General features: G+C 45.9%; 1 protein-coding gene across 2 annotated transcripts in view; it reads right to left on the minus strand.

Moving 5' to 3' along the window:
• Nucleotides 1-27,502, minus strand: part of GAB3 (GRB2 associated binding protein 3) — a 63,913-nt gene that overhangs the window by 20,410 nt on the left and 16,001 nt on the right. The gene's annotated exons all lie outside the window — the stretch shown is intronic.

Genomic DNA, 27,502 nt, shown 5'->3' on the forward strand with positions numbered 1-27,502 from the left:
TGAACACCACACCTGCATGCGTGTTCCAGAATTCCAGGGATGGTGACTCCACCAATCCCCTGGGCAGCCTGTTCCAATGCTTAACCACCTTTTCAGTGAAGAAATTTTTCCTAATGTCCAAACTAAACCTCCCTGAAACAACCTGAGGATGTTTTGTCTTGTCCTGCTGCTCATTACCTGGGAGAAGAGTCTGACCCCCACCTTCTTTCAGGCAGTTATAGAGCAGTAAGATCCTCTCTCAGACCTCTCTTCTCCAGGATGAACAACCTGAGTTCCTTTAGCTGCTCCTTACAGGACTTCTGCTCCATGCTTATTTTCTTTCAGGTTTTATATTTGTTCTGATAAGCTTGCCAAATTACAATTTTTATTTGATGCACTTGCTATCAGCTTGCATTGGAGATTGGAGAACAGGCAGAAGGCTGTCCCTGGGAGGTCAAGAACAACATTTTCCTTTCCCCTCACCCCACCAGTATGATGCAGTCAAAATGATCCAATATATCATCTCATCCACAGAAGAGAGGACATTTTTTTTTGTAAAACAAAAATACCAAGAACTGCATATTCCTGGAAACAAGTGCCTTTAGCCCAGCAAAGCCCAGAGCTCCAGATACCCTGTGCAGCTTCCCTCCTATGGTTATCAGTGCTGTTACAAAGCTGTTTATGAGCTGCCAATTACTTCTGAAAGCCCAGAACAAACCCCTGAGTGAGTTGTAGTGCTAAAAACAGAAAGCTTCAGCATCTTACAAAAGGACAATTATTTACCCATGCACTGTCAAGCTGAAGCAAACCTGGCAAGCACTGATGTTTTCTGACACTTGTGACTGAATATATGGGCCCCATACAGGCTTAAATGAAGTCCTGCAGCATCACTCTATAAAGCTACATGCCTGTTTCTAGGCACAAATTAATATACTTTCCCCTTTTTTTATCCAGCAGCTGCTTTTGTTCATCAACAGTGTAAGCACCTCTGTGTTGATTACAGCTGTCACCAACACCTACTCTGGGCCAGAAGAAATCAATCCTGATCTCTGTCCCACAGGGAAAAGCCAAAATAAGACATCAGGACATTTGCCCCTGCCAAACTCCATAAAAACTGTTGGATATGTCATGCCCAGGCCAGGGAGCAGCCAAAGCTCAGGCTGCAGCTGCCCCAGCTCTGATGGAAACCTGGGGAATGTGCAGGGGCTCAGACACTGCCCAGGGACCTCCAATAACTGCACAGACCCTGGCTGCTCCACCTGCCTTCACTGCAGTTAAAGTTCATTGAAAGGAACATTTGGACAGCCCCTCCCACAACCTCCTTACCCGAAACTTACCCGAGAACGCTGTGAAATGACTTTGTCACAATGATGTAAATCTGGGTGGTAGCTTGGTAGCTTAAAAATCACACTCATTTTGCAAAGAGTGGATCTGTCAGTTTAAAGACAGGCAACCATTCAATTTTAAGACAAAATCCCTGAGTTCAGGCTGCTTTCAGTAAGATGTAAGAGTCTTCACTTGCACAGTTTAAGATAATCTAGGCACTACAGTTTTTGCTCATGCCAGGTTCCCATGGGCATGGTGATAGTAAAAAATAGCAACAAAGGAATATTAACAATTGTTATGTCAGGAAAAAACATTTCTTTTTGTACTCCAAATCATTTATTTTGGTTTTTTGCAGTGCAGCCAGCTTTTCACAGCTGTCAATATTCACCCAAAAATTTATCTTAGTAATTCTGTTCAGCCTGGCATTACCTCAAATCTCTTTTGAAAGCAAATGATTCTTCAAATAGAGAGAACAGAGAATGAAATATGATGGGAAAAGCTCTTGCAAGCTTGTGTATGGGAGGAGCATACAGACTGGGGCATCACATCAGGAATAAAGAGGAAAAAGATGAGGTGCAAAGTGTATGGCACAAAGAAAATTAAGTCTTGCCCCCACTGACCCATTAAAGTTTGAAAGTTATTTCTTCTCTGCTGGAAGTAGTTAGAGACAACAGGTAACTGACACATCTTAGACAAGCATAATTTTGTGGAAAACAGGGAAAAAAGAGAAAAATGAAATAGAAAAAGAAAAATGTTTAATGGAGAAGGAACTTTCTAGACTAGCCAGATACCACATTGGAACACAGGCCAGCAGGTACCTCACGTATGGTACCAAAAGGAGCCCAAATCTCTGTCACCTGAAATCCAAGTCCTGCACAGGCTCAATGCACTCCCCACAGATGGCTCAGGACAGAAAGGTCACATCTCCTTACACACCCTCACCCTAAACAACCACAGAGAAAAGTTTCAGAAGATGTGAGACAAACAAGAACTGCTTCCCAGAGAAGCAGACTGCTAAGGCAGTAAGGTGAAAACCCCCACCAGCTTTACCACAAAACCACCTCCTATACTTTTTTTTTTTCCCTCCCAAAGCTGCCAGCCTTGCAGCTTAAATACACCTGCCTCCTGCTGATGGAAATGGGATAGAAATCCCCTGCATCTGAGCAAGCTGAGGAGGGGATGGGAGAGCAGCTGCTGCCGGGCACCCAACCGGCAGCTGGGGAAAGGTGGGAGCTCAGGGCTCCCTGCTGCTGGCTGCTACAACACCCCAAGGCAGGACAGCCCAGTACCTGATTTCACTTCCAAGCACTTTGGTTTTCATGATTCTAAAGGAGTGTGTAGGCTGCCTTTAGCACAACCCAGGCAGCTGGTGAGAGAACAGAGAAAACTGCTGCTGTGCTTGGAGGGAAAGCCCATGGTGCCTCCATGAGGAGGCAAGGCTGGCTGGGGTCTGTGTGAGGGGCCATGCTTGGCTCTGTCCCCGAGGAGCTGCCTGCTAACCTGGGGACACAGCCTGAGCAGTTCTGTCATGGGGCTGGCCCTGCCAGGCTGGACATGGAGAGGTGCCCTATCAGGGAGCTCATGATGGGAAAGGAGAGCAGGGCTGGGTCTCTGGGAGAGAACAGCAGCTATCACAGCTGAGCAGCCGTGAGAGCAGGGCTGAGGGGAAACAATGGCAGATGGCTGCCCAGATCTGCTGCCCTCAGGCAGGGTGGGCCCCGCTCCTCTCCCACAGGGCGGCCTCAGCACCTTCCCCAGGCCGGCGGTGGGGCCCAGGCAGCCAGGCCGCCCTGGGCAGCTGAAAAACAAACAGATTGTTCTTGTGGGGTGACACAGACACTTGCAGGAAAGGAGGGGCACAGTGAGACAGAGGAACTGCCCTTTGGTGGGACCACAAGCTCAGGCAAGTCAACAGCCCTTGGGTGGCACCATGGAGTGTCCCAAACATTGATGCGCTCTTAGCCTCATGGAGCTACAGGGACCCGTTGTCATCTTATCACAGGGCCTCCATGCTGTTGTCTCCTTGCAAAAGTTCTATACCTTCTTGGTGCTTTCTCATGGTCATCTCCTCAGAGCACTGACTCATTCCTCTTCACAAAGCAGCCAACTGACACCAGTTCCCTTCTCAAGGGGCCACCCAACTCTTTTATAGCACTCTTCTTCTCACTGGTTACAGCTGTGGCCTGTTAAAGTCAGGCCTGTTCCTAATCTTTGATAATTGACCCAGCTGCAACTCCTTAGGCGTAAGATTACTTTCTACACTGTCTTTATTTTCTTATATTCTATCCCACTACAGGGAGCAAAGCAAATATTGGCTGTGCTGCCAACCACTGCTGTGCCTGGAACACAGGGCAGGGAGAGGCACAGAGGGATGGCAGCCTGAGCCGGCAGCGCAGGTGAATCAACATTTGCACACTTTCAAGCACTCAAGCCCTCTTCAAATCAGGTGCTATGGCAGAGTGGCAGTGGCGTGGACAATGGGGAGTCTGCTGGAACCACCTGGTGAGCTCACCTGCTGCCATGTGCCAGGGATGTTCTATGCCTGACGCCAAAGAGTTGTCTGAGGGCGCAAAAGCAGCAGACACTGCCTCACCCAACACTGGGAAATGGGGAGTGCTGCTAGCCCACAGCCTTCCCTGGACACAGGCACCCAGCACCAGGGAGGGCGCAGACGGGTGGGAGGAGATGAGAACACCTCTTCCCTGTGTGCTTGCTCTTGACGTCAGCTTCATTGTACCATCAAACTGCATTTGCACACCCCCCAGCTCTCTTTTTCTGTCCTCCACTTTCTAAGGAAAAAGTGGCATCAGCTTCTGACATGACACAGTTACCTGCGTGGGTGGGATTGAAGGACCATCTTTTATACATCCTCTCATATTTGACCTACCCAGTCCCATCACTGCCTCCTCAGATTAATTTCCATTCTGAAACTTTCCCCAGTATGTGCCTTTACTCATAAAATGTTGACTCCAAAACCCTTTTGCTTATCCTACAATGCTGAGTGACAGTGCACAGGGGTTTTGGACAGGAGCAGGTTTGCCATTGCCAATACACAGGACTTGCCCTGTTCTGTGGCATAGGCAAAGCAGGGGTTTTGGTTCTGGCACACTTTCAGCAGGAGGCTCTTATCCCTGAGTCAAATATCCTCTCCTCATTTTCCTGCATTTGCCTGCAATCTGCTGTATACCTCCTTTCCCCAGGGTAGGGGATGCAGCACACTGGGGTCACTGGGAGCCCAGCAGAGACAAGCCCTGGCCAGACAAGTCAGCAGCAGTTTCATCTCTCAGGGCCTCAGCAGCTCACACACCCTGGTGCAGAGGCTGCCTGGCCCCTCACAGTCCTTGTCCCTGTCTCCAGTCCCCAGCCCCAGGGCAGAGCAGGGTGGGTTTTACACAGCTGTACATCCTCATTAGTTTCCTTTTTACCATTTTCCAGCCACAAGGCTGCCTCCTCCTTTCCCTGTGTCTGCTGAGGGTGTTGGTACCAGGCTAAGAGAGACCCTGGGAGCACCTGCAGTGGCTTGAGGCCAGTGGGGACACCCAAGGAGGCAGCAGGGCCAGGGTGGCTGGGCCGTGGTGAGGAGGGATTTATTTCAGCTGGTCAGAGCCAATAATATCTGCCAATATTTAGTCTAGAGCTGCACACGCTGCCAAATTTACAAGAGAATGTGGATCAATTTAAGGTGAAAGACTGCACTCCCATGGCTGAGATGAAGCACTTACTTCAATAGGTACTGATTCCTGGCACTCAGCTTAGGCTCCTCAGTTACACCATGAAAAGGTTCTAGGCATCCAGGCTATTCCATCCAAACTATTACATTTATTTTTGGGCCTCCTGAAATCATTATTTTCTTGATGAAGGAGTGATAGGAGGATTAGAAGTTTACACCTCCTCAAAAGCCCTGTGGGCACTAGAGAGAAGGCTGTATCAGAGAAACACAACTACCATCAGACAAGAGCCAACATCAATCTAGAACAATTTTCATCTGCCCTTCGTAAGTGTAACAGTTCAATGCCAAAAGAAAGAAAGAATTTGCAGCAGCATTGGTTGGCTGCCAGCACATTCCTTTGTGTAACACAAGCTATCAGTGTTTTCATCTTGCTCCTGAATTTTTGACTTTGGGAATTCCAGAGTCACATCTAAAAGAAAGAGGAACAGCTCTGTTTCCACTTCAGTAGGGTTTCCAAGAAAGAGATTGCTCCTTCCACAATCTGACATCTGCTTCTGCTGCATGAGTGGTGTGAGGTTTAGAGGGCTGCTCTTCCATGTGAGCATTTGCTCTACCTCAGCACTGTCTGCCAAAAGCCATGAGCAAACCTGTTCTGAGCTGAAAAACAGCTGGCTACTGAACAGGGCAGAATGAAAGCTGAAAAGGTTTATCCAAGGACCTTCATCACTTACCTTCTGCCTGAAGACCATGTTCTCATTTGTTTGTACAACATATCCAGTATTTGAGATCTAAATAATTTATTAGAGGACATACAAGCTCAGTGAGGTAAATTGGCCTGAAATCTAATTTGCCCTGTGAGTTTTGATTTTTTTTCTGGTTTTAACAACAAAACACAGAACAACCAACAAACCGAATGTGAAATTCTTGACCAGCTATATTAATGCTTACAACTCCCCCATGAGGATAATCTTCATTTTACAGAATGCAGCAAAGGGGATGTCAGGGTGAAGCAGAAAGAAGGTGGCTGTGTGCTGGTTCCTTGCCTGCCTGGTGCCCTTGCAGCCAGGACAGGCTGCAAGGACGTGGCACAGGACATGTGCTGATCCCCATGCCTGCTGCAGGGCCTCTGGTACTCAAAGAAGAGTTTGAGACTCTCTGATAGGAACGACTGCAAAAGGTTTGAGTATTGGGAACTGCTCTCATCCTGCAAAATCCCTTGGAGAGGGGAAAGCAGCAAATCCCACCAGAGAAGGGTTTGGCATGGCTTCTCTCCCACAGCTGGGTGAGGGCTGGGAGCTTCAGTGCACAGTGCTCCTCCTGTGGGCCCACAGACTAAGCCACCACCCTTGGGGCAAGAGAACGAGCAGAGCTGCAGGATGATAGTCCCATGGGAGTGCCAGCACTTGAGACAAGTTTTCACAGCTTGTCTTTTTTAAAGAACAGTTTTTAAACATATTCCTGTGGAAAAAAGGAAGTTAAACGGAACTTTATAGCATTTCCTATAAAAAGCCCAAAAGAGGAAGTTAAAATTCATATGTAGTCAGGTTTGTAAGGAGCTGATTCTAAGCCCACTGAGACCATGTATGTTAACAGAGGTTCCCTGCCTGCAGAGCAGGGTCCTGCAAGAGGAATCTGTGCACTGGCAAGGAGTTGGGACCAGCTCCCAGCAAACATCCTTGTGTTCAAAGAAGACATTTTGGGAGCTCTTTGTGCCACTCTTTGCAGAGCAAAGGGCCAGTTCCATGCAGCACATGCTCCTCAGAATGTGGGACCCTTGCAGAAGGGCTCACACCTTGGCAGCCTGCAGTGCTTGGCTTTAACCCTTGATTTATTCACTCTCAGAAAGCAGATGAAAAAGACCCCCACACTTAAACCACCCAGCCTGTCCCCCACCTGGAGTTCTGGTTTTGCTATTTCAGCTGTGGCTGTTGGTCTGCAGCACCTATCAGCTCTGCATAATTAATCTCTCGCTGATGAGGCTGCCTGCTTGTCCCTTCCAGTCTGTCCCTGTGGAGCACTCTGGAAGCAGATGAGCTCACTGCCCATCACTTACTGGTTTAATGCTTCTCTTGGATTTTGTCTCTTGTATTTTCCACTCAGCTTTCACAAATGTCTTCAGTAGTGAGAGGCTGAAACTCATGGTTTATGACTGGGAAAGAAAAATCAATAAATACTCAATTTCAGAGAGGGATACTCCTCCCTTAGGCCCTTCCTCTGCCTCCACGGGCACGTAATTCTATTTAACCTAGAGAATAAAATATGATATTTTTTGAAGTAATTTTTCTCCCTTGGCTTGGGTGCCTGGAAGTTGAGGGCATTCTCAATTGTGCTGGAAAGGCATTGGCTCTCCCTCACCCTCTCCCTGCCTGTTCATCCCCACTGCACCTCTGCTTTCTCAAGGCTGGGGCTCAGCTCTGGTGGGAAAAAGCTCAGAGCTAAGCAGTGTTTCCATATAAAACAACTTTCCACAGAGACTGGCACAAATGCTCTGGCTCACCCTGTGCAAAGGGCTGTCCCACAGCGAGCTCAGGACAGGCTGCAGCCTCACAATGGATTTCCATCTGCCACGTTCTGACTGTTTAGTTTCAGAATGACTCTAAATGAACCCTGTTTCAAGAAAGTCACCGTGAGCCCTCAGAGGAGATGTGATGGGTACGTAGTACAGGGGGAAACACCTTCTTCCTTTCAAGGTGATACAGCTATGTTAATTGACTAAAAACACCAGTCAGAAAATTTCCTGCACTTTAAGTGCAACGAGAGCTTTGTAATAAAGCACCTCAGAGGACATCCTGTAGAAGCAGAGACGTGTCCTTTGTTTCTGTTTCTTTACATGAAGGAATCTGTGGTTTGTGAAGAAAAGATGACACACATTTTAAAAAAAGTAGAACAAAATCCCGCAGTCATATGTTGCCTGCTAACCTAGATACATTGCCATTGCCTGCTCTACATCCTAATCCATAATATTTATGGTGCTTACATAAACAAACATCTGCATCTGAGTGAGTCGCTGCTATTTAATAAACATGAAGATTCTTTGTTACTCTAATGGGTTTGTTTGGGCATGGAGGGTCAAAGTCATAGGGACCCAAAAACTTGGGAATTTTATATTCTTAAAATATTTGCAGAAGATAAGAAAAGTTCTGAAGGTAAAATCAATAATGAAACCACTTCATTTTGGGGAGGGAGAAAGGAGCCAGACATTTGGACAAAGAAATATAATCTTTTTCACTAATGTGCCCTATCATTTAGTAAGGGCAATAAAGAACTGTGCTCCTGACAGTCATGTTGATGAGAGGTTTTCCCTGAGGACACTGGCAGGGTGGCACAGCATCCCTCTGCTCCTCATGCAGATAGGAATTGCTCGCAGGACTGTGTGGGCTGCAGAGGATCAGCAGTGCTGTGCCCTCCTTGCTTTCCCCATGGCTCCTGGTGGGTGGTGTCAAGGGGCTCTCCCACAGAGAGAAAACGTGGGTGTTGTGGTTGTGCTGCCCACATGGGTCCCTGGAGTTCACCGGGGAGGATGATGATGGACTATCTTATCCCACAAGATCTTGCTGTGGGGAAGAGCTCACTGACTGATCCTGGCTACAACAAACACTGCCACAGCGGAAAACCACACAGCTCCACCTCACCCTGATACACGTCAAATGGCCTCACAGGGTCCTGTCCTGAGCCTGCAGGGCAGGCAGGACCTCACTGTCACCCCATCACTTGACAGAGCTCACTGCCCACCACTGTCCCAGGCTACGGAGATGACTCTAGGCAGATAAAGCCTTGCCTGTGAAACACACAGCAGCACAACACCTGAGGAGTGGTGGCAGGAGGGCAATCAATTTCCAATGTATTTCTTTAGCAGTGACATCCTGTAACAGGCAGGGAGCCAATGAGTGCCCTCCCCACTGCCAGCCCAGGGCATCACACCTCTATTTTGACAGCAGTGGTGTTGAAAGCTTGGAGCTTTCCTTGTGAACAGTTGCCCTGCAAACACATGCAGGCCTCTTTGTGCTCATGTGCAGAAAGTATAAGGATCAATCAATATGAAATTAGTGCTGCCTGCCACCCCAGGGGCTGTGCCCCAAGGGCTGCACCTCCCAGGGACAGGCTTGTGGCCAAGGGGGCTTGTCAGGAGCACCGAGGGACCAGGGCCAGCCAACAAACCTGACAGCATCTGCGGGGCACCAGGAAGAAACAGTTGGTATTAATAAAAAATGAAGTAACTCCCCAGCTGCACTTGGCTGTGGCTCCCTGGGACTAACAAGATGGTAAAAACAATCTCACTCGCTTTCAGGAAACAACTGGAATTTTTGTGACTCAGCATCACTGTAAAGCTGTGCCCAAAGTGATCTGCAGAACTGATGTAAAATCAGGCTAAGGAAAAGGAAAGCAGCTGTGGTGTGATATCTGCACAGGTTGGGAACAGCCTTGGCCCCAGGATGGCCACCTTCCATCTGGGCTGCCAGCACTTCTAGTGGACCACCAGCTCTCATCAAGAGGATGCAATGGGTGAACAAAAGTCCTGGGTGGAGGGAAGCTGATTTTGGCCAGCTGACCTTGCCTGAGCAGGCACATGGAGCCTGTCCCACCTGTATCCCTGCATGCTGTGATGCCAGGCAGGAGGTACCAAAGTACTGGGCACCAGGGCTGGATTTGACTCACATCATGAGCACCCTCATGAGCAGCCTCATATCTTCTGTTTCATTTTGTCTTCCCTTTTCACTTTTAGTGGGGATGTAAAATAGGTCAGAGCTCAGAGCAGAGTTCCCAGCAGCAGAAGACAGCACTGCAGTGATTATTGCTATTCAAGGACCTCCTCCCACCCAGAGCCCTCTGCTCCTCCAGGGCAATTTTCCTTCCCAAGTCCTGGCACTGTGACACACTAATTCCTTTAAGCTGCCCCTCAAACGACACCTTCTGACTGCTGCCACATTTCTGCAAGCATTTAAGCTCCCTGACAGTGAAGACTTACAGGCAGGACTCTTTACATGAGGATGTTTACAGCCTCGCCTGCTAGCCAAGAGTTTTAGTTCCATATTCCCTCACAGCATGTTTGTACGTAGCATTTAAAATAACATTGTTATCATCCTGAATGCAGTTTAAGTTTCTGGAGTGCTTTTTTTCACCTTTGAATCCTAAAGCACTTGACAACCAGTACATCATGGTTACAGCCTCCATATGTTGAGATGTGTTCACCTGTCACAGGATACACCTGCCTCTGAAGTTGTGCTGTGCTGTGCTCCTGACACTCGGACTGCTTCTCCACACACCCACAGGGATGCACTCCCATCTGTGTGTTCAGCCTCAGCCAATCTGCAGGGACACTTTTGCATCTGAAACCCTTCATTAGCTGATAAGGTGGCAGAGGTTGGTGGACACAGAACTGTTGGTCTGGCTTGGTGCCACTCCTCTGGTCAGTTAAAAAACAAAATTTGGATTTCTCAGGATGCAGGATTGGATCTTTTACAGATACAAGCTGAAAACAGAGAGAAAGGAAAAAATACACTGACAGGTCTTCCTGGATTTAACCATTAACTTTGTTTTCTCTAGGTGGAAAAAATGCTGCTGAAGCTTTAAGCTGCCTGATAGGAATTCCTACTTTTACATTAAAAGTACTTGTGTAAAATGGTCTGGAAACTCTTAAGATCCCCCTGACTTGTTCACAATAAATTCTTTAATACTAACTTAAGGAATAAGATGAAATCTTGAATAGAAGTAAATTCTGATTTCTTAGAATGGCTTTAATCCAAAAGTCTTGCGCAGTCTTAAAGGATTTTTGGAAGACTGCACGGATCTTTGAGATCTTAATGAAAAATAGGTTGCTCCAGGTTGTTTAAGAAACAACAGCTCTGAAATACAAATGCCGGATATAAGCATCTGCTGAAGAACTGAATAATAACTAAGTCACAGGAGTCTTCAGTCATTTTTGGAAACGAGTATAGGAAAATGCATATACCAAAGGGACTGAAGTTTGGACTAATTTTGAGCAAATTTGCTAAACTAATAGCTTTTATGGAAGGACTCCAAACCTGCTTCGCTAAGGAAAGGAGTAGGGGCTAATCCCCTTTCTTGTCACTCGCAGCACAGTGTGAATACAGATGTGCAAAGCAGTTAAAGAGCAGAAAAAACTGCCTGGAGACTGTGCCCTGCCTCAGGCTATCGGGAGTCCCTCTCCCTCTGTTTTACTTGGAATTGGCGGTTTTCTCAGTATTCTTTACACAAACAGAGCAAATTTTGCTGTTTCACCTTGTTAACTGAACATGTGGTGTGAGGTCAGCAACAGTCGCCAGCCTATCTACAACTGTCTGTGCTCACATGATGCTACAGCTCCAGCATAAACAGGAAATTGGGCAAAGTGACTCTTTTAGTAAGGGACAACAACACCACTTTTTTTTTTGTTTTTTTTTTTAAAGTGTTCAGCAAATCTGTCAGACCTAATGAAGGAAAGCAGAGTAGCCAGCAGGAGCAGAATAAAAGCTGCAAATGTTTAGGCTGTAGCACTTCTGCCTGATCATAACAATGAGGTTCAGGAAACGCCCCCACGTTCAGTGTCCTGCTCAGCTGATCCGGGTGCACATGGAGTAAAGAGCTGTATCCTCCACATCCCCTTCAGGACAAATCTGGGCTGCTCTTTTTTATATCCTTATTGACTTCACGGCTGCAAAGACTTTGACCTTTGCACTTCATTTCACTCCTAAAATTGCCTGGAGAAAGGAAGTGTGAGGGAGGCAGGCAGCAAAACAGGGAGGAGGCACACATGTGTGGGAGGACTTGCTGTGGAGAGCAGGTCACTTTTGTTGAAAATAAGAATCAACCTTTCTGCGCATATGGACAGAGATAGAAAGAAAAATAGGAATAGGTCCAATCTCACAAGAGCAGCTATATAGTATCCAGATGAGCTCTGGTTTTAGGCATGAGGAGCAGGGCACTGATTTAATTGCAGGCTCCAAGGTACACTGACTCAGAGATCTCCTCTGGGATCTGTGTATTGGCCTGCAATCAGTCCCGTGGGAACCACCCGGCCTTTGCAGTGACATTTAAACTGCACTGATGCAAATAGCAAAGCTCCCGTTTGCTCCGAGGGGGCCAGGTCCTCCTCTTGACAGGAAGCTTTGAGAAATTCAGAGATTCCCATAAATGGAAACATGATATGAAAAAATTATCTGAATAAAGGAAATCTGCCTCTGGACTTACGAGGAGCATTTCTACCAACCACATCAGAGGATGAACTCTCCCTTTGTGGCTCTAGCCTGGGTTTTGTGGGTTGCGCACAGGCTGCCCAAAACTGATTTTTCTCCAGCCAAAGAGCAAATATCTGCTGGTGACTTCAGGCATGGTAAAAGCCCCTGTGAGGGGGAAGGCAGGCTGCCCCCACAGGTTTTACCCTGGCCATACCTGGTCAGGGCAGGCTTTGTGCAACACAAACACCCAGCTCTTACAGCCACACAGGCAGAGTGGCAAGCCAGGCACCACGATGAGCTGCCAGGGCTCCTGCAGGAGCAGAGGGTGTCTGGTGCACTGGGAGAGCTGCTGGAATGCAACCAGAAAACAAACGAATTATGGTGAAATAAAGTGAAGTTTGGAAGGGTCTGTATTTGTCCCAGAAATGTGGTTTGAGCAATCAGGTCTCTGCAGCCTCCAACTGGAAGCAGTGCTGTGTGATTCAGATGCTCAGCCAAAGCCAGTCATCACTGGCCAGATTCCCTCGGTGAATATTTACAGAAAACAAACCAGATTATAAACGAAGAGTTATTTGTCAGACCTATTTAGTAAATATTATAATTGTATTTAAGAGCACACCAAGTGTGTGGGCAAGGCACAAACCAAAACAGACGGTGGAATGTGCTGGGTGAAGTCTCTACATTGCATATATGCAAGTACTGATGTTTCTGAAAGGGGCTATGTTTAGGTGGCCCATGCTTCCTTTAAAGTAAATTGAGTTGAACCCCAAAACACTGAAGGTAGCTGAAAGTGCTCAATAGCTGTTTTTTGCACCAATTTGTTCATTTCAAAGTACATTATTAGAAAGCCAGCTACATTAGGGAATTTATCATTCTATTTTGATTGCACTTCTGCAGTTTTCACCTGTCTTCTCATCAACTAAATTGTGATGCTTTACCTTTAATTATTCTCTAGGCAGTGTTACATCTCCAGACCTGGGTTTACTTCTTTAAAAGCTGTCTTAAAATAGTTTCTGCTTTATACTTGACAGGAGGCAGAGCTAGTTTTTAAATATTTTTAGACTTATTTTTTTGTTCTCCTTAGTTTGTGCAAAAGTGGTCATCAGTCACATGGCTCATAATGTACAGCATTCACTGGTTGTCATTTTTTATTTTAAAATACATAAATGTTAGGAAACATATAAACAATGCTCCTTTTGCCAGGTTTTCTTTTTTTTTTTGTTTAAGAATTCTCTCTGAGTTGTCAGTACTTTTTCTGTTATGCTGGGCCCTGCGTGTCATCCAAGGAAAGGGGTTTCAGGACGAAGGGTTTGAAGAAACAGCACCCTGTGAGCTCGGCTTTCCTTTATGTTTTAGGTGTGTTTCACAAAGTCAGCTGGTTAAAGTCAGCTCGAGCATGCAAACACGGCTTGTGTAAACTTCCCATGCTCAGGAGATAACTGCTCAGCTCTGGGAAGGCACTGCTGCTGCCTGTGAAATTCTGTAGGCCTGTGCTGCTTGCCTCAGGGCTCTGCCTTCTTCACAGCAGCCCGTGGAGCAGAATGCTCCAGCGGAGCTGGGAATGAGCAGCAGGGCACAAACCTGGACTGTGGATTGCACCTGGCTCCTGAGCTGTGCTGCTCCCAGATCCACACAACACCCACGGGGTCAGTGAGTCCAGCTCCTGGCCCTGCACAGCACCATCCTCAAGAGCCACTGTGTGCCTGAGAGCATTGTCCCAACAGTTCCTGAGCTCTGGCAGCCTTGGTGCTGGGAGCACTTCCCCAGGGAGCCTGGGCCAGTGCCCAGCCACCCTCTGGGTGAAGAAGGTGTTCCTGATATCCAACCTAAACCTACCCTGACACAGCTTCACGTTGTTCTTTGGTTCTCTTACTGGTCACCAGACAGGAGATCAGTGTCTGCATCTCTTTTTACCCTCATAAGGAAGCATCCTCTTCATCAGCCCTTTCTCTTCTCACGTCCTGAGACTAGTTCTCCCCACTGCAAATCACATGTAGGTTAAGCTTTTTTAGCCCCTGTTACTGCTGCAGCTTTTGCCTGGATGTGGAGAGGTGAGTGTGGCCAGGGTGGGCATATGCTATAGCTCTGTATATTGAAAAAACTCTGCATGGCAAATAGGGTCCTAAGAGCATATGTAAAGTTTATCTTCATTTCCATGACTTCTCAAACTTCCCTTGCTGAACCAAATGATGAAATCACAACATGTTCAGAAATATTAAATCATTTCCTCAACATCTGAATACAACAGGCTGCAGAAGGAAAACAATTACTTCTGGCATGCTGCACACTTTAACACTCTGAATTCTGGCATCCCAGCGTATTTACAGGCTTGCACTCTGATCACAGCACCATTAAAACAACTATGGACCATGATTTATTTCATAGGAAATGCCCCAGACTTGCTGAACCCAGCTTTGCCTGGACACTGAGGATCTCAGACCACACAGTACACATGCAGGCAGAAACTTCAGGATGCCCCAAACCAGTTTCCTCCTGCTGGCCCGTGGGCAGCAGACTGGTGCCACTCAGCAATGTGCCTAAGCCAGCACTGGGCACTGCCCTGCTGTCCCTGTGGTGCAGAAGGCTCAGATTCATTGTGGCACTGAAAGGATGAGGGGTACTGCAAAGACTGCCCTGCCTGGCTGGGCACCCACCTGTGCCCCCCCACTGCCTGCTCTGCCCTGGGTGAGCACCATGGGCAAGGGAAGGGCAGAGTGGGGCTGCTCCTCAGCTCCTCCCTGGGCTGGGAAAGGCCAGGTCCCACATGTGGAATCCTGGCAGGGCTGCTGATGCCAGGGAGAGCAACACCCCCCTGACAGAAGAGAGAGAAAGAGTAAAAAATAAAAGTGCTAATTTCTGCAGAACTCCATGGATTTCACACCCAGAAGGGTTCATTGCTGCAAGCTGATGAAGATGCAGCTTGCAAGAGGACAAGCCAGCTTTCCTGAGCAGGTGCCTTCTCTTTAGGGTTATGTTCAGTCAGTTGACAGGGATTTGTAATGCAGATTTTTTTGTGAGTACAGCAAGAGTAAAACTCACTGCCAAACTCCACAAATAGTGGAACAGTTTGGGAGTAAAGACAGATTTCAGAAATGAAAGTTCAGCTTGATGTATTGGGAACAACGTGCAATTAATGTGCTCAGCAATGTCTTAAATATGAGCAATGTGGGAGAAGGGTAATAGCTCCCTTTCTATCATTTTTCAACTTGTCAGCACACTAATCTATGAAACACCAAAATCCAGATTCTTAGTAATGTAAACTGGTAAATGTGGTTGAAGGCAGTGATATTGTGCAGCCTATCTGGATCTAGGTCTTGTTTAAACAGTAAAGTTATCAAGAGTATGTGCTTGTGGGATGGTGAAATGGGATCAATGTTACTGTTACAAAAGTGAGGACAATGAGCCAGCTGGGTTTTTCCACAGGCATTTTCAAAAATACAGCGTTTATTTCTGCTTTTCTGCAACTTCTTCTCTATCTCTTCTCCTCCCTTCCCTATCCTCTTTTTTCTTTTTTTTTTTTTTTTTTTTTTTTTTTTTTTGTTTGTGTGTGTGTGTGTGGTTTATACACTCTGAGCTACACCCAGAAAATGAGTTCACCAGGGAGCAGTAAGGATGTGGATGCAGACTGTGATGCATCATTTGCTCTGTGCATGCTGCTGGCTGCTTTCTCTCCCCAGGGCTCCCTGGCAGCAGCCAGAGAAGGGACCAGGAAGGAGGAGAAGGCAACGAGACTGGATTGCTCCTGTGCCACTGCCTCTGCTGCTGGTGCTGTTTGAACAGGCACTGGGGAAAAACACAGACAGATGGGATGTGCTTCAGGGAGAGCTTTCTTGTGCCCTCCTGGTGTCTGCAGCTAAAGAATGAGGGATCCTTCATACCCAGGCTGCTGCATCCCATGAAGGGTAAGGGCTGTAAGGTCTGTCATGCCTCACCCAGACACCCTCTCCTATGCCAGGGGTGCAGGCAAATGGGGAATATGAAGAACTGCACAAACTCCTTGGCCATGCCCTTTCCTGCTGGTTCCCCTGCCTCCCTTTAGTGTGAGCTGTGCCCTCCCAGCCAGTCATGGCAGGACAGTGCCACCACCTTTGTGCACGGTCACCTACACACCTTCTGCCCTGAGGGAAACACCTGTACACTTGTCCCCCCTGTGTCCTGATGTCTGGGGAGACCCTGAAGCACACCCAGGGCATCTGAACCCCATGTGACTCAGCCCCAGGAGGCTGCAGTGAGGCTGCACAGGATGGTGCCACCCCAACCAGCTGGTGAGGCCAGGCTGCTGTGCTGGGATGAAAAGTCCATGTCCCCTTGGCCATGACCAAGGTGTGTTCTGCTTTCCTCTGATGGGAAGAGCTGGTCAATTGGCTTTAAAACCATACCTCAGCCAGCCCAAATTCTATAGATCTTCAAAGCCAAAAGTGTACAGCCATCTGCCTAGTCTGCAGTGCTTGCACATGCTTCTGAAGGAAGCAAATGCAAGTGTGGCTGATGCTAATACTTGAACTGCTTGAATGCTGTCAACTTGAATTGCAAAATAGGAGCTGAAGTGAAATTCCAGCTGCCTTGGAGTTCCTCTGCTGAATTTTGAAATAATTTTCAGTTTTGAAGTGGGTTTTATTGCTTCTAATCCTATAGGAAAGATTAATGAAGACAGAGAAACCAGCAGCAGAAATGCCAAGACAGCATTACTCACTAAGATCTGCTCCAACCAAAATGCAGGCTCATAAAAATTCAAAGCTCTCCATAGATCAGCTGAATGTGCAAGCAGAGTTGATCCACAGGGCTCTCCTCCTGCGTTGAGGACACTGCACTCCCAGTCACTGCTGAGTTCTCCTCTTCCTCTCACCAATGATGCCCCAGCCACAGAATGGTTAAATACCTGAAGGTTTGTGCCCAGCAATGTGCTTTCAGCTCGTTTCAAAGAGTGCACATCCTGCACAGTCAGTGCCCTCACTGGCCAGGAAAGCCCTGCTCAGAGCATTTATCTTAGGGAGGGTGTGGAGACAGACACATCACAACAAAGAAACCATGTGCAACATCCTTGACTCTGCACTGGAGCTACAGTGCTCAGCCTGTTAGAAAAAAAGCAAAGCAGAATTTCCCTGTGGAAACTCAGTCTTCAGCTGAAATGTGGTGCTTGGGAGCCATGCAGATTATTCTTTTTATAACAGGTCTCAAATCCACTTCTGTTTTAGCAGGCAATGTTCTGCTCCCTAGCTCTGCCATTTAGGCTCCTGCCTGATGTTATTTTAGGAGTGACAGCATGTGGGTATCAACAGGCCTGTTGGTGCTTGTAGGTAGTGATGGGAGAAGGGATGCAGGCTTTCTTTAGAGAGGTCACTTCAAGGGTGTTTATGTTCTAGGAGCAAAGCAAGACTACAGAATAATAAGTGTTTTCAAAGGCAGAGGTAAAGTGAGAGCTAGAAAGAGAGAGTATGGGATTCCCAATGGGCAAGAAGATTGGAAAGGCAGGAATGGGAGGAGCAGGAAAGCTGAAGGAAGAAGGACAAATTAAAAAAGAACTGTAGGGACCATACAGAGAATGGAGGGGAGGATGTCACAGAGGAGCAGCTTCACCCCCAGCAGCTCCCACACAGCACAACCTGCAGAAAGCTGAGCGTAAACCCCTGCTCCCAGCATGAGGAAGGCACAGCTCCTCCAGCAAGGGCTTCTCAAAATGAGACCTAGTTTTTGCTAGGGGTGGAGTAGCCCCATCACACTCTGAATCATCGGCCCTGGGCTGGCCATTGTGTGCATTGGTGGGAGGTGTCTCCTCAGCTGAAGCCAAGCAGAAAAGCCAGCAAAGCAACAGGAGGGAAGAGGCCATTACTGAAATCCTATGAGGACAGTGAGGAATGATGACAGACAATGCCCCACATCCCTGCTGCCATTGCAGGAGCTGCCAGTGCAACAGCACAGTGCCCAAAGCAGGCACAGCTGCAGGCACAGCTGGCCTGGGCAGCTCACAGCTGGCACCTCTGGCTGCTGCTAAAGAACTGCAGAGAGCCCTAGAAACCTCCTGTTTTGCTAGTGCACTGCAAGCAGAGGGCAAAAGCTAATCAGGAGCTGTGCTAATTAAGCTGCCTACTGCTGGGAGAGGATGGGGATGTGGCTGGAGGCCAACAGTAATATGGTAGGCGGGACCAGAGAGCTCCGCTGACTCCCAGGGAAAGTCTGCTTTGGTAACCCGGTCCTTACGCATTTTCTTCCCTCTCCTGGGGTTGCTGGTGGAACGATCCAGCCCCTGAAGCCTTTTCAGAGCCCTGGAGGGGCTCCTGGAGGCACACGGGCAGCAGCCCCTGGTCCTGGCAGAGGGCAGAGCTCAGTGGGAGCAGCCGCTGGGCCCGGGTCCCCTCTGCTCAGCCCCGCCGTGGGCTGGGGCTGCTGCTGCTGGCACAGCTACAGCCTCGTGTTTTTTGACCTTTTACTCTTCCAGAGATAGAAATGGGATTTGTCTGAGGCTTGGAATAACTTCCTGCGATTGTGCTGGAGAGGGCTAGTCTGGCTCGCTAGATAGCTGTGTCTGTCGGGCTGGCTCAGAATGGAGAGAGCCTCTGCTCTCACTGAGCTGGAGACAGATTTAAAGGAGCCCAAAGACACAGCTGGGCCTTAGAGAAAAATAAGCTGAGAGCATTATACATTGTCCCCAGTAGGACAACTGGGCTGGGGCTGTTTCTGGCATTAGCCATTACTGGAGAACCACAAACAACCCTGAAGCAAATGGTGTCTGTGTTTTCATAGTGATTCCTCAGATGGTAACTTATGAATCCTCTCTGGATCAGTGATGTGTGTGTGTCTGCGTGTGTGGGAAAGTAGGTAATGGTCTGAAAATTGATCCCTTGGGATGATGAGAGCAGGCAATGGCTGTGCAAGCCTCCCCCTCCTCCTCAGCCATTCCTCTGCCCCTGCTCCAGCACAGCCAGTGACACTGGGCAGCCACTGAGGCTGAGCTGCATCGTTTGTTCCCTGCATCTTTTGATGCCTTTCTGCATCTCTTTTGTTCCATCTTAAATTGACTTATAGCAGCCTTTACAGGTGACATTGACAGATTAGACGCTTTCAGCACAACATTCAACAGATCTGTTGGGATCTCCCAAAGAATTAAGGAAATGTACTTCAAACAAAGCCTTTTCTAAGCAAGCCTTTAGTTGTTTCTTGTATTTTACTCATCAATACTCAAAATCACTATGTACAAGATGTGTGCTAGTGTATTCCTGTGTGACTCACTCACAGCTTGGCTGCCTCTGACTCTCCTTTCTTGAAGTCTGGAGTAGGATACTGATATTCCTTTGAACAACTGAAGATAAAGCACCTGGTGGGCAGGATCCTTGACTGAAAATGGTAATTCTGTACTCTTCTGGCCACTGGCAGTGCCATCTGGAGATCCCCTGGCACACTCCAAGGAACACTCAGGCTATGTCCAGCCCAGCCCAGCCATCAGCCCCTTCCCCTCCGGGCTGGGTCACCTTGCTGGAGGTGTGAGCCTCCCTCCTTGGCACGGCTTGGACAGGACAGGGCAAACAGCTCTCCCAGGGCTGCAGCTGGAGCTGGAGCTGTGCTGTTCCCAGCACCAGTGAGTTTCATAATGAGTAAGAAATAAAAATTTGGATCTTCCTGCCCAGCAAAAGCAGAGTTGTCCCAAAGCCAAGTCACGTTTCTGTTGCAAACAAGTCCTAACACAAAAGTTCAACACACTTAACACTTCTGTGCAAAGACACCATTCACAGGTTTTCAGCCTCAGGGGAATTCAGGGTGTTAGTGATACGTATCAGCAAATGTGATTTATAATGTAATTGTAAAATACAGTAAGAGAGCAACCCTTGAGCCTGTGAGCCTCAGTGCACAGCCAGCAGCAGAAGGAAGCAGTGCTGGACTGCACTGTTTATCTGCTTGCATCAAATTCTGGCTCCAACATATATTTCACTTACTGCTTTCTACATAGGAAGTGTCAAACAAACTGGAATTTTGAATAAGTTTTTATAAAAAGAAATTTGCAACCCAAATAGTGAAAAATTAACAAAGAAAACCCACCTAGGTAATTTAATATAATTCATTAATTTAAAAGCCTTTTAAAAGTGATTAAATGCTTTTGTATATTTTTCCAATTCTATTCAAATGCAACTTGCTTCAAGTCACATAAAATAATCCTTGCTGGGGGAGAGCAAACTTTTCACAGTGATACTTCTTTAACAAAAAAATTGTAACATAAAGAACATGAGTAATTGTATATTAAGCTACAGCAATGCCTTGATATTTATGGATGGATATAAACTATGCCTGTTAGCAGAAATTAAGCACTACATTTATCCTAAAAACTTCACTTAATGGTAAATCACTGCACATCAGCTAATGAAACTGTATTTCAAGGAAGTAAAAGGAAAAGTACCTGTGGCAAAAAAGAGACCAAGAAATCCCAATTAAATTCAAAGATTTATACCTTCTCATTTAATATCATAAAAATCTGTGTTAACACTATGTGAATTAATGCTCTTTATAGGGAAATTTCCTCAGGATGACTGGACTAGACTGGGGAAGTATCATGAGGGGGAGCTGTTGAAATTAAAAATAAAACTACTAGTGCTCTCAGACTGAACAGAACTTGCAGCCTGTGATCAATGGTGCTGCATGCAATCCTCTTTTCCTACCACAGTCATGTAGATCAAAAAGACAGTGATGGACTGTCACAACACAGGGCATCTGTTAACCCACACATTAAAAGGTATCCGAGGGCTAAATCATTAATCTTTCTCACCACACCTTATTTCCAACAACTGAACTCAGGTATTTTACTTGTGGTACAGCAGGCAGCTACCAGATGTTTTCCCAAGGACTCTGAGAATAATGCACATTAACAGAGTCTTTGGAGCTTCTCATGCACGTGGGATTTCCCTGGGCTCTCAGTGTTCACAGACTCTGAGCTGTGGCTACAGCCACAACTCAAACACAGACAGAGTTTGATCTAAGAGCAAACATGCAGATATGGCTGATACCACCTAAAAGGACCAGGTATGTACTCATGCAGGAGCTCACACTTGGGTAGGTCAGCACTCAGGGAGTCTACCAGGCACAACGAATGGAGTGTAGGTGTGAGAGCTTACCATGACCAAAACAACAACAAAAAAAGCCCAAATAAACACCACCACAACAAGATGTAAAACACTGCAGATCAGCTCCCTGTAAGCTCAGGCTTTTCTCTACTACACCAGGAAAAGAAAACCCAGAAGAGAATACCTGTTACTCAGACTCCTTCAGGCTGCAGATCTTTTCCCTTACAGTTTCATAACCCATCACAAAGCATGCCAGTGTTTTTCCATCCACTGCTCTTGGGCCAGTGACATCAATCCTGATACACACTGTGCCCTACCACACAAACCCAGGGAGGCATCCCACAATGGCTACATCGAGAGGCTCCCTCACAGCAACATCAAAACTTCACATCAGCAAAGATGTTACATCATCCTGAAAGTCTGCGTGCGTTCTCATAAAGTTTCTGAAATTCTCTGCAAAAGGCAGGTTGGCTACAGAGACAAGAACTTCCTGTCCCAGTCTTGAAGACTGGTGAAGGTTCATTCTTCACCAACCCCTTGCTGTCATTGTCTGACCCAGTTCCAGGAGCAGGAAGCTGTGCTGCTGTATTGTCACTTCTGACACCCAAACTCCACAGATCTGCCCTGCCTGCAGAGCAGGGATGGTGGCAGGAGCTGGAAGCAGAACTGTGAACTTCACAGTGGCTGGTTTTGCTAAGTGAATCCCATAAAAAGTGATGTGAGATAAAGGCTGTGTGAGCACAGAGCAAACAAACACTCCGCACAGATCCTGAAACTCCAGAGAGCTCAGCACAGTTAGAAGAGTCTCTACCTCTCATGTCCAAAAGAAAACTTCTGAAATTCAGCCTGACAGAAACTCTTCTGTCAAAGGCTGTTTCCTGAGGGTACCAAAAAATGTCCAATCATTCATGACCAAATAATTTGGTCTTCAAGCTTAGGTCCCAGTTCCAGAAAGCTCTTAAGCACATGCTTCACAGCAAGCTCAGGAATAGTTTTGACCTCATTTAAACTGAAATTTAAGGAATTGAGCCTGATTATTTTTTTACTATTGTCCAAGTTTTCCCTGCCATTTTCACTACCCAAAGTGTGAGCAGCATCTGGCAAGATTAAAGGAGAATTTTGACTCTGACTAAGGGAAATACTCCTATTTAACCATCTTCTTGCTTCAGAGAAAGTGAACATTTTTTTCAGAAGAATGCTATGCACAGTATGTATTTTTACACATACACATTGGTATGGTAGGAAACTGAAGGGACACTTCCTCTTCTAAAGCAAAAGCCATGCACCAAGAGGCCAGCAAGCACCATGAACATGAACATGTGCATGAGAGGGACATGGAAATCTTCTGGGATGTTGAATGTTTGACATCTAATAATTCTGATTTGCAAATGTGCCATATGAAACCAGCAGCACAATTAGCCTCTTTCTGCATGGGTAGAAGTCTTCCCCTGGTTCAGCAGAGAGAGTGAGGCAGAGTTTGCTTCTTCAAGTCCTGCAATGATTCCTTAATTATTTGGAAGTGGTGGAGTCACCATCCCTGGAGGTATTTAAAGGACATGCAGATGTGGTACTTGGAGCCATGGTTTAGTGGTGGGCTTGGCAGTGCTGGTTAACTGCTTGGACTCCATGATTTTGAAGGTTTTTATCCAACCTAAATGATTCTGTGTTAAGGGAGCTTGGCCTGTGGGAGGTCAAACTGTGTAAATCGAAGAGCTGTTTGTGCTGTGAGTAAGGAAGTTTAAGTTTGACCTGCAGTGAGTGTGTAAGGCTGCAGAGAGGAAGGGCTTTCTCTGGTGCTGCACTCAGAGCAATCTCTCTTTTGTCTAAAGGCCACTGTGGCTGTGACTCACACACAGCCATCAGACTATTAACACTTTTATTCCAACTAGTTATTTCTGGCTTTTGGCAGTTAAAATACCTGAATGCCCAGAGTGCTCCAGGGTAACTATAGTAATTACAAAAACAAACAACAGCAGCTCGACCCGTGGGTCAGCTGAAGCCAAAGTCTGAATCACACACTTATTTTTTACCTATAGTTATGAAAAGGAATTGAAGCTGGACAGCAGGGCAGTTCATTTCCCAGCCAGCCCGGGGTGCTCAGCCAGACAAGCTCAGCAGAGATGCTGTGGCTGCTCACCCCCTCCAGGGGAGATGCACAGAGGTGGGTGCTGCACAGAACTTCATCAGACACGCTTTGTAAATCCACTGGAGGCTGATGGACTGAATGAATGATCTTTCCTCTCCTGGGTATTCATAATCTGTACGTTTCAGAGAGCTCTGAGGGTCAGAGCTCTGAAGTCAGAAGAAAGTTGGTTCAAGCTCTAGGCCTCCTTTACATTTTCAGTTCTTGCTACTCCTGCAACAGTGGTCAGCTCACTCTCAGCTGTGTCAGTCATTTGCAGCTTCGTGTTGGAAGGGGTAGGGCCTTCTAGAAGAAGCCATAATGTAGTTAAATTAATTACCTTGCATCTCAAAAATGTCACATTTTATTTTTAACCAAAATACATTTGCTGATGCAAGGCTACGTTACTGCTTCACCACAATGGGTTCCTTCAAGTCCTCTCCCTCTCTAAAACAAGTCAAAATTTACTATTTTGATTATTTAGGATAATTTGATTATTTAGGATATTGCAAAGACAGATGGCTCAGTAGCCAAACACTTTTCAAGTACATAATCCAAAAGCTAAAGTGCAATGTAAGAAACCAAATCAATCACAAATAACAAGCAAATATATCAGATAATAAATTTTAAAGATAAACAATGATCCTTCAGTTGTTCTTCTATTTATTTTCTATAAAATCAATTTTGCTAAACTAGAGGGCCATGAGGTGTGTATTATCAGTAAATAAAAAAGATCAGAATACAATGGAGTAAGACCTTTATGATTCACCAGTAAACCACGAGAAAGAAACCACCAGTCTGGAAGCATCACACCTTCCAGCAGAGCAAGATGCAATAAAATGTGTAACAGGAACAGCCAAGCTAAGTTGCAGACAGCTCCCAGTTCTCTAAAGCTGTGGGCCTCAACTGAACAAGATCTAAATTAAATTAAATCCAAAATCTCAAGGTTTGAAAAAAAACCCCAACCCAAACCCTAATACACTAAAAAGGAAAATATAATGAATTTTTGTTTCTTCTTCTGGATTTCATTAAAATACACAAGTGCAAAATACTGTCTACAAACATGAAGCCAGAGTTGCACAGAGGAGAGAAATTCTGTGTAGGCTGAGATAATTCTTGCACATGATACCCCAAAAGGGTGGTTCTGAATGAGAAAAGAGTTAAAGAGTTGTTTTTGTTTTTTTTTTTAAGGTGTTGCCCTTGTTGCCTGGGCGCTGTCCACAGCAACAGTGCAGGGAAGAGCACAGAAAGGACCCTGTAAAACAGGGAGCATTCAGGGATGGGCACTGTGCAGCCTTTGCAGCTTTCTACTGTGGATTAACTGACTTTTTGAATAACAAATCTTCTGAATTCTATAGGGAAAGAGAAGGCTTACTCTTGTGCCATTCCCCATGTCATTCCTGGTTTCCAGGCAGGAATACTGCAGGAGTTCCCTTCAAGGAGAAAACCAAGCTAGTAAATCCCTTCCCCTGATCCCTCCTACCCCAACAATGCACAATATTGAGTAAAACTGGAGTCATACTCACAGGCAGCAGATATAAAAGAGACTTCTGAAAGCAGTGGTTGTACACAGAAAGCACTAACTGCTTTCCTTTTTTTAGACCTCATGCTTATTTGTTTAAACCACTAAGAGACATTTGCATGTTACCTTTTTCTGGTCAGACATGAGAAAAAAACCTTAGAAATAAATGCAAGAGCAAGTAACACCTCCTGCCAACTTTCAAGTTTAATTTTAACTCATGAAACACTTCAGCTAAGATCAATCGCTTGATTTTATGTCCTTAAAGCAGCAAAGAGTTGGATCAAAAATGACTTTACTAAGAGGTGGAAAGAAACAACAGAACCCCAACTATTATCTTTTCTTATTTTAAACCTCATCCCACACTTGACACAAATTTAGAACTGAATGCGGAATTACTCCTACTCTTCTCCTTCACTTATGACTCTTTCTCACCACGTTTTCCAGACTGTGAATGTTCCTTGTGAGGGTCCAGTGCAGCAAGAACCATGCATGGTGTGTGCTGCACCAGGCTGCCTGCTGCTGATGTGGGGACTCACAGCTAAGGCTAATTGCTAGATTTAAATTCAGCCTGCTGGGAGGTAGAATACCACCTAGTGAGGACAAAGATCTGTGTTACACTAGCAGAGATGCCAAACCAGCCAGAAGTGAATGGATTCCAAACCCCAGCATTGCAGAGGTTTTTCAGCCACAGAGTTAAGAGTGGCTGTAGCAGAAAAGTGCCCATTCTGAGGGCACTGGCCCAGAAATGGTGGTTTTGTGATTGATCTGGTCCTTCTGCAGATAGAAATGCCTTTTCTCAGCAGAAAATACATTTTTTTATTACTTTACAATGCCCAGGAAGAATCATATAGTGATGCTGCTTTGATGTTTGTGTTAAAAGCCATTGCAGAATCCCAGGGAGCTGTTTTCCAGGGACAGGCCCAGGGAAATGCCTCTCCAATTTGTAAAGACTCTGATTCAGAGGGGAGACCATAAAGAGAGAAAACAGTATCACACAGGAAAATTAGGAATGGCATCTTGGCCTTAGAGAAACGAGGAGAAAAAGTTATTTTCTGACTTCAGCAGGTTTCAAGAATAATCAGACACACACAAAGTCATGTGTCCTGTGCATGGTAAAGATAAGCAATACAATGTGATGTCTCAACCAGGGAAATTTGTCTCAAACCAGGGAAATTTGTTGAAAAGCAATCTAACCCCAGAGAGCTGATGGGCTGACTGTAAGATGTAGAGGAATACTGAAAAAGCTTCCAAAGAAGGCAAGGAAGATTTTGATGACACTACTCCTTGCCCAGCAAACCGTGTTTTCTTGGGGAAATTTCAAGGATTGCAACAGACAGAAAAATTTCAGACAGTGGCCACTTTCTGATTTCACACTCAACACTGTCTGAAATTGGTGGTTTCTGATGGGCATGGTGTGTGCTAAGTACAACCCAAAGAATTTTGCTCTGACTTTGGCCCTCCCTGTGGTGCTGCCATAGCTATTTCTGTGTGCAATCAGAGGAGAGGTTGGACACATGAAGACTTGAGGAGAAACACAAAGCATTGCTTTTGCCAGGCAGCTCCAAGCTTACAGTATTTGCTCAGCTGGGTTCCAGGAGATTTTCAAGAAAAATCAACCCTGCTGACTTTTATGGAATTCCAATGTGCTCCTTGTTTCAGATGAAACAGTGCCAGTGCCATTATTTAATGTTCATATCAATGAAAGACCGTGTGAAGCTGATTCTCTTTCACCCTCTCAGCATGGACACTCAGACTGTCTTTGATACTCCTACTACCTTTTTACTGTGAATCAAACCACCATCAAAGAACCCACATAGGAAACAAAATGGATTTAGATGCCTAAATGACTTATACAAGCTAGCCTGGGAGCAATGGGATGTTTGTGCCTGTATTACTCAAAAGGGCCCCTCTAAACCAATAATGCAGCAGACTCATGATGCCATGCTCTTTTTGCACCCTGCTTTGCACAAGTAAGAATTTGCATTATCCTCTTCTCTTCTGAAAAAAAGTTTGAGCTGTCTTCCAATGATTTATTCATGTGGTGTAATTAAGCACAGAATCTGATCAGGCTTAGCAGAGGCACAATTTCCAGCTCTGTGGTTTCTCACCTCTGAGACTATTTACTATTTGCTTGCCAGTAATTACCACAGCCATCTCCTGCTTTGAATTCTGCTACAGAAGAGGATTTCCAATTACTTTCCTTAACCTTAAAGGGAACTTAATTTTAAAACTCACTGAATGGAGAACTTCCATGAATCAGGAAATAAAACCATTTGCAAGTTTTTTTCTTCTTGCTTGTTCACCAGGTTATTTGTTATTGGTTTCAAAATGCCCCGGCCAGCATTTTTTTTCAGTCCCTGAAGTATTTTTTGTTGTTGTTTTTTAATACACCCTGTGCCTAAAGGGACAAATGCTTGGAAGTGTTTACATTTTTCACTTGTTTCTTGGAAATGATGACCCACAGATAAAAAGAATACTTCTGCAACGATAATTGGCACTTAAAGAGCTTCTAGTCTTACTGACTGTTTGAATTAATTTTTAAACCCATCACAGATGTCCATATTTTATTCTGTGAGTTCCTTATTACTTAAAATGGGAATTATGATGCTTACTAATATTATTGCATTGCTATTCTCATGAGATTATAATATACATAATTTA

The sequence above is a fragment of the Melospiza melodia genome, chromosome 16, assembly GCF_035770615.1.
Source record: "Melospiza melodia melodia isolate bMelMel2 chromosome 16, bMelMel2.pri, whole genome shotgun sequence".
In the NCBI taxonomy this organism is placed as follows: Eukaryota; Metazoa; Chordata; class Aves; order Passeriformes; family Passerellidae; genus Melospiza; species Melospiza melodia.